General features: G+C 53.1%; 3 non-coding genes across 3 annotated transcripts; all 3 read left to right on the top strand.

The window, feature by feature from the left end:
- The first annotated feature begins 2,254 nt into the window (after positions 1–2,254).
- TRNAT-UGU lies at positions 2,255–2,329 on the top strand. The gene has a single exon. It is a non-coding gene; the product is annotated as a tRNA-Thr (tRNA).
- Positions 2,330–3,757: 1,428 nt separating this feature from the next.
- Positions 3,758–3,829, top strand: TRNAE-UUC. The gene has a single exon. It is a non-coding gene; the product is annotated as a tRNA-Glu (tRNA).
- A 1,592-nt stretch (positions 3,830–5,421) lies between these two features.
- On the top strand, positions 5,422–5,493 carry TRNAA-UGC. The gene has a single exon. It is a non-coding gene; the product is annotated as a tRNA-Ala (tRNA).
- The last annotated feature ends 1,966 nt before the right edge of the window (positions 5,494–7,459 follow it).

Here is a 7,459-nt window from a genome sequence, read left to right as displayed (position 1 = left end):
AGAAGGATCAGTATTGATTTTGTTTTTCAAAAATACACAACCCCCTAAACCTGCTTTTAGCAATCAGAATAATTTAGTGTCCCCTTATTTTTGCCTGCCCCAGTACAAAAGAAGAGGCTTTTGTGGGTTTCCTGACTCAGAGGATGAAAATGACCGTGTGTCGGGCCGCACTGCTGTGAATCGTTGTTGAGTGGAACCCCTTGTTGGCATTGGTAGTGTAGACACGGCCTCAGACTCGGTGCTGGCGAGATGAAGTATTGCCCCTAGAGACACCCAGGGGTGGTGTGGGATTGTCCCAGGTTACTGGGTGGGGGCTCGAGCGGGTTCTGTGTTGTGTTGTTAAAAAGGATCCCCAAGATATTGAACCTGGCCCATGTTGCTGCCACCTCCAACTGGCAGAAGGGTCACAGGAAGAAGCAGGGGGGAGGGGAGGAGCACCAGTGAATTTATACAATTATTCAGTGAGGCAGAGGCCTGGCAGAAGGAACTACCTGTGCAAGCCCCTGGGCAGAGAGGGGATCTGTGATGGCCTCGGCACTGGAGCTACAGCCCAGGGACGGGGCAGGAACTGGAGCGGGGAAGATGTGTGAGCTGGGAACCCCTCTCCCCGGGGGTTTCCCCTGCAGGCCTGTTTCAGGGTCTCTCTTTGCTCTTTCCCTGTGTAACCCAGTGGGGCTCAAACTTTTGGAACTGGTGACCCCTTGCACAAAGCAAGGTGCCGAGTGCGACCCTCCAACATCAATTCAAAACACATTTTTTCATATTTAATGTTATTTGAAATGCTTAATTTATAACCCAATTCTTTCAAATGAGTTTAACTTTTCTCCCTACTTTTAAATTCAGCCTAGAACACACGTCGATTGAATTATTGTTATAAGCAGAAAAGGGTTTTTAAATAGTTACTGTTGAACACTGGGGGTGTGAAGACATTTGTCAATATCACTTTTCACAGCAGACTTTGCTCCATTGCCACCCTCACTGCTGCTGCCTGCAGAGCTGGGCGGTTTGTGACCCCCACATAATAACCTCACCCCCCCCACGAGGGGCTGTAACCCCCCGTCTGAGAACTCCTGGGCTGCTCCCTTCCCCCTCTGGCTGGGACACTTGACCCCTGTCCCGTTCCCAGGGGGCCCGTGTGCTCCTGGAGCTGGATCGGCCGCTCCTGAGGGGAGCCAGAGCCAGGGGGGGAAAGGGGAGTTGTCAGTGGGGCCAGCAGCGCTGGGAGCCACAGACACAGGGGGGCAGAGATGGGCTGAGGAGGGGCCGCTTGTGCAGAGTCACTTCCCTGCCAGCCCCCAGTACTCCCCCCCAGCTCCCCCCATCCTCTGGGGCTGCCTTAATTCAGACAGTCCCTTTCCCGCCATATCCCCAGCACATCAGTGATTGCGATAGCAGGGGGCAGGTTTTCTCTGGGGCACTGAGCTTTGCCAGGGGGTTGGTGGCTCTTTTCTTTCCTCACCCTGGAGTAAACTCAACTTTTTATTCCATCCTTGATGATTCATGGAATAACAACAGCAGCATGAAGAAAGAGGTGGGCACAGCGGGTCTCAGGGGGGGAGCAGAGAGGTGCAAGCGGTGGGGTGGGGTGGGCTGGGCTGGGCTGGGCTGGGCAGGGGAGGGGACAGAGAGGTGTGGGTGGCAGGCAGGATGGGTGTCACGGATGGGGCAGAGAGGTGTGGGTGGTGGGCAGGGCAGGTCTCAGGGGAGGGGCAGAGAGGTGGGGGTGGTGGGCAGGGCGGGTCTCAGGGGAGGGGCAGAGAGGTGTGGGTGGTGGGCAGACCTTGGGGTAGAGGGTGTAGAGGCACGAGCAGCAGGTAAGGAGGAGGGAGGAGAGGAGCGAGCAAGAAGTGGACTAACTTCTAGGGAGCTTCCAGAGCTCATGCCCAGCCTCCCCACATGCAAGAGTCATGGGCCACCTGTTCTCTGGGTCTTCACTAACCAAGTCCCTCCCCAAGCTCTGTTGATGGAAGAAGCCCTCCTGTTGACACAGCACTATCTGCACATGGGTTAGGTTGATAGAATTGCATTGCTGGGGGGGGGGGGTGTTACATTTTTTTACACCCCTGAGTAATGTAGTTAAACCGACCTAATTTTGCAGCATAGACCTGTGCAAAGAATCACACACCAACCTTAGGAGTAAAACTTCACCTGCTCCTCTGCTTTACACAATCCAAACACGAGCAACACTTGTCAGGCCCCAGTGGTGATGGCAGGGAGTCAGGTGTGGGCAGACAGTGTGTTATAGCTACCCACAGGCACCATGGCTTAGCTGGCTTAAAGCATCTGTTTTGTAAACAGGAGATCCTGGGTTCAACTCCCAGTGGTGCCTGGTTGTTGGGGCACCTGCGATTGGCTACTGTCAGAAGACAAGATTCAGAGCTAGATGGGCCTTTGGTCTAGCCCAGTGTGGTTTTTCTTATGGTTTAAATAACACTCACAGGCACTGATAATAGAGTTACTGAACGTTTGGCAGTTAGGAGCAGGTAGGTCAGTGGTCCAGTCCCCACACAGATGACACCCTCCCTATGGGACAGGGGCAGGTCTGAGCTCTCACCCAAATGCTCATTGTGGCTGCCAGAATCTGTGAGCAGCTTGTTTAGTTTACGCCAAAGGTTGAGTCCTGCTTTGTGCACCGTGTGTGAGACTGAAAATCCTAAACCGTCCTTTGAAATAACGAAAGCAGCAGGACGTGTTATTGTCCCTGCCCCAAAGCAGACAGACCAATGGAGAAATACCGTCGAGTCCAAGGTGATACTCCCCTGCCATTTTACCTTTTTTGCTTGCTAAACTCCTTCTTATCTGCCCGGCCCAGGCTGTCCTCTGCCTCAGCTGCTGCTCCCGGCCTGCTCTAGAGTTAAACACGCAGGGCCCCCAGGGGAACAGAGGCTGGGACAGGGCAGCAGCCTGGGCTGGGCTGGGAAGATGCTGGGAGTTCTCGTTCCCTGAGAACTGGCCCGGCTCCCTTCTCAACAGCAAACAAATCAATTCCACGTCCTCTCCCCAGAAAAACCAGCCTGGAGCCAAGGGCAGCAGGGGACGATTCCCTCCAGTTTCCACCAAGGCAGGAGAGAAGCCAGGGTGTTTCTAGCAGAGCTTATGGAACTGACGTGGGGAAACCAGCCTTTAATAACAGGCAGTTCCAGTTTAAGCTAAGTGTTTTTAACAATTTCTACAATATTAAATAACCCTTTAATCATAGTGTCACCATCCATAACATTGCTTCAGCCTTATAGGTTCCCAAGTGCAAAAGTAAACATCGCTTCAAATCCAAGGGAGTGGAGATCAGTCAGTGTTCAGAGTCATCCCACACAGAAGAACCATGTTGTGGTACATACTGGCTCCATCATGTGGCCATGGCCTTTCCCTCCTCCTTCAGAGTCAGAATGTGATCAGCTCCCACTGAGAGGGTGCAACACCCCTCCCTTGGTCTCTATGCTAGAGCTCCTATCAGCTCAGTGTCCTTCCCGCAAGAGTGGGCTGCTGAGAGGGTTGTGATGGGGTAAATGAAGGCAGAGGAGGATTGTTCCTGCTGGGTTTTCTTTGTGTGTCTCTGTGATCCTGCTGGAGGAAGCTGAAGCATGATTTGTGTTTGTTTCAGTGTCTTGGGTTGGGCTGAGGTTGTGACCCTGAGTACAGGGATTCCTGCGCTTTCTGCTCTTAGCCCCTCAGGGAATGGACAATGAGCAACTTCAGAAAGTGGATAGAAAGTAGCCTAAGAAAGTGTAACATAAATGAGAAGAAAAATAACATTATCACCTCCCTGGTGGTCTAGTGGTTAGGATTTGGCATTTTCATTGCCACGGCCTGGGTTCAATTCCCAGTGAGGGAAAAGTGACTTTAAACCAAAACTGCTTCAGTTTTTCACTTACAACATAAACAAATCCATGGTATTTTCCTGATTCCCCTTTCTTCCCAGTGTCTCCATGGCAGGGCTGGTTCCAGGCACCAGTGCAGCAAGCAGGTCCCTGGGGCAGTCAATGGAAAGGGGAGGCTTCAGCAGCAATTCGTCCCTCTCAGAGCGAAGGACTTGAGGCCAAAAGCGGCAGAGGTAGAGCTGCAGCTTTTTTATTTTTTTTTCCACTTGGGGTGGCAAAAACACTGGAAGTGGCCCTGCTCCATGGAAGAGAATTTGTTAAATCCCAGATGAGTGGGGTTAAATCAGTTCTCAGCCTGAGTCCTTTGCTCTTACTTCCGAGGAAATTGGCCCTCCATGGGGCCATTTCCCGCCTCTCTTTCCTAGGGAAGCACAATTTTCTTTGCACAGACACAGGAACAGTGAGATCTTTCTCTGTCCCTTGTGCAAAGCAGGGGGCCAAATTCAAGGGAAACAATGGACAAGCAGGGGGCCCTGGGCACATCCAGCCCTGGCCGTGAGATGTTCCCTCCCCTCTTTCTTTATGCCCCAATCTTTCATGGATTGTCTGGGATGGGGGAAAAGCTGAGTTCACTGCAGGTGGAGGGGAAAAAGGACCCTGAAAATCTCAGGCCCCAACCCCTGCTACCAGGATCACTGAGCTGCTGGGAATCTGCATGGGAAAGGGACGGTGTGAATTGTCAAGGTGGGGAATGAATAACAATCTACAACTAGATCCACCTCATTAATCACTGACACAGGCTAATCCTGCTGCTGATAGAAGGGAAACTGGGAGTGATTCTTTGCTGTTCAGCCATGGAAACAGTGACCCAATTGCACCGCAGTGAATGTGCTGGGGAAAGCTGGACTTCACAGGCAGGTGGAAAAAGCAGATCCTAGACACACCTGGAGCTCCCCACAGCACTTCTGCCACCGGGGTCAGGTGTTGAGTGACTCACAGCGCCCCTCCCCTCCCATTACCTTCCAGTAGGGGGTGGCAGCACCCCTCACCCAATGCAGGGGAGAGGCCTGATTGTATCTCTGCACCCTGAGTCCAGGGCACCCACTCTCTCTGCCCCACACATCAAATCTGGCCCTGCTGCAAAGTGACCCTAAGAACCAGCAATCTCCAGGACAGCAAGTTTGGCCCTCAGAGTAGGGTATGTGTCCCCCATGCTGCTCTTAGGCCACTGGATGCTCTGGAAACAAGAGGGCTCTGAGTGTAACCCAGGGGTCAGTAACCTTTCAGAAGTGCTGTGCCGAGTCTTCATTTATTCACTCCAATTCAAGGTTCCGCATGCCAGTAATACATTTTAATGTTTTTAGAAGGTCTCTTTCTATAAGTCTATAATATATAACCAACTATTGTTGTATGTAAAGTAAATAAGGTTTTTTAAAATGTTTAAGAAGCTTAATTTAAAATTAAATTAAAATGCAGAGCCCCCAAGACTGGTGGCCAGGACCTGGGCAGTGTGAGTGCCACTGAAAATCAGCTCGTGTGCCACCTTCGGCACACGTGCCATAGGTTGCCTACCCCTGGTGTAACCCATAGCAAGCAAAGATTATCTGGGGATGTAGCTCAATGGTAGAGCACATGCTTTGCATGTATGAGGTCCTGGGTTCAATCCCCACCATCTCCAGGTTGATTTTTTCACCCTGCTGCTTTGCTCACGCCCAGAGGGGATGTGGCCCAGCAGTCTCCCTGCACCAGTTTCAATCCTGCTCAGTGAGGGGCAAGTGCCAATTGCATGAAAGGTCTGGGGGGGTGGGGGTTCTGCTCCTAAGTCACCTTGGTACATGTAAGATTCCCACCCGCTGTGCTGCTTGGGACAAGGGTAGATGAGAAGTGTGAATCCTCCAGCACTGGAGGGAAAGGTCCCATCTGCACAGACTGAGAGGCAAGGAAACAGAGGGGCAGTCAGTGCTCAGAGAGGAGGGAGGTCAGTGATTTACACCCAGCAGGGGACACTGTCTTTCTGAGGCGAGTGCAGCTGGCTTGGGATGGTTCTGACTGTTAGCCAAAAGGGCTCATTTCCCCCTGGAGCTTACCTAATTACCCCAAGGAGGCATGGAGACAGGAAGACGAGTACCACACCCTTTATTGATCGGTCAGCTGAGCGGGTGTTCTCCTCTCGGCTAGTGCCAGAGAAAGAGACACACCCCACAAGCCCGAACGGGCCTTTTTATAATCAGTAACAAACAACTTAGCCTACGTTCGTCTACGTCATTTGGTTGACCTGTAGAACCTGTACATGTATCTGTTAGGGGATAATTGGGGACGCAGGATACATATATCATTTTGTGGGGGCTACAAGATACATCTGTTGAGGATACATTTGTCATTCTGACGGGGACACAAGATACATCCGTTGACCCTTTGTACTAGATACTTTGGATGCATACATGGAAAAACAGCTGCATACACTTGAGGAGCCAAAATGGCTGATAAGCTATCCAAACAAGCTAATAAGCAATTAGCTGACATAGGTAGATGTACGTCCCTTGTTCCTGTTAGGTCGATTAAAGTTTCAGGCCTACTACAGAAAAGCTTCATTGACACTGGTTTTCACCAACACTGACGATGGATAGAAAAAAGGCTGGAGTCAATGACAGACGAGACCACAGAAGGGGAAGGGGAATGGCAGCCCCACAGAAGGTCCTGGGTGTTCAGATGCCCCAGTTATTGCACCCTGGCCTGTCGTAGAGAGAGAAAAGACCCAGCGGGACCCAGCCCCCTACAGTGATCCCATGGACAAGAACCTGGCTGGGAGTTGGGTGAAGGTTCCCTCTGGGCAAAGGGGAGCTGAAATCCCTCCGTGTCCTGGAATTTAAGCAATGGAAGCTTCAAACCCTGCAGGGGTGGGGGCTGAGGTGCATCAGCAGAAGGTTGGGCTGGACGGGGGGGGGCAGGTTTGTATAATTTTTGGTGGTGTCCAGAATGGGACCAAGTCCTGCCCCACCCCCACCCCAGCTTTAGGCCGATTCTCCTGATTCCCCTGAATCGGGCCCCACCCCTAAGAGGGCCCTGTGCCCAAGCCCTGGTACTGCGTACTGGCAAGAGCTGGTGCGCTGTACCAGGGTGGCCCGGCTTCCTCAGGGGGCAATTTAAAGGGCCTGGGGCTCCCAGCAGGGGCTGGGGTAGGGCGGTTTTGGGTGCTGGGGGCTATTTAAAAAGTCCAGGGTTCCTATTGCTTCTACCACCCCGGCCCTTTAAATAGCCCCCAGAGCCCCGCAGCTTCCCCAGGGCTCCCTCAGCTATTTACAGGGCCGGGGCAGTGGAAGCAGGGGAGCCCCGGGCCATTTAAATAGCCCCCAAGCCCCGGGCTGCTGCTGCTACCCCGGTGCTGAGTGGGGAGGGGGCACTTACCGTACAGGGTGGGCTGTAACCCCTGTACCCGCACCCCCTGCCCTGCCTGCACCAGTCCCTGCCTCCAGCCAGCCCCACACCCCCTGCCTGCAGCCAGCCCATCTCCAGCCAGCCCCACACCTCCTGCCCACAGCCAGCCCCACACCTCCTGCCCACAGCCAGCCCATCTCCAGCCAGCCCTGCACCCCCTGCCCTGCCTCCAGCCCCTCACCCCCTGCCCTGCCTGCACCAGCCCCTGC

This window comes from Mauremys mutica, unplaced genomic scaffold, assembly GCF_020497125.1.
Source record: "Mauremys mutica isolate MM-2020 ecotype Southern unplaced genomic scaffold, ASM2049712v1 Super-Scaffold_100095, whole genome shotgun sequence".
Lineage (NCBI taxonomy): Eukaryota > Metazoa > Chordata > Testudines > Geoemydidae > Mauremys > Mauremys mutica.
Note: the sequence above shows the minus strand (reverse complement) of the source record. Positions and strands in the feature narration are given on the sequence as shown.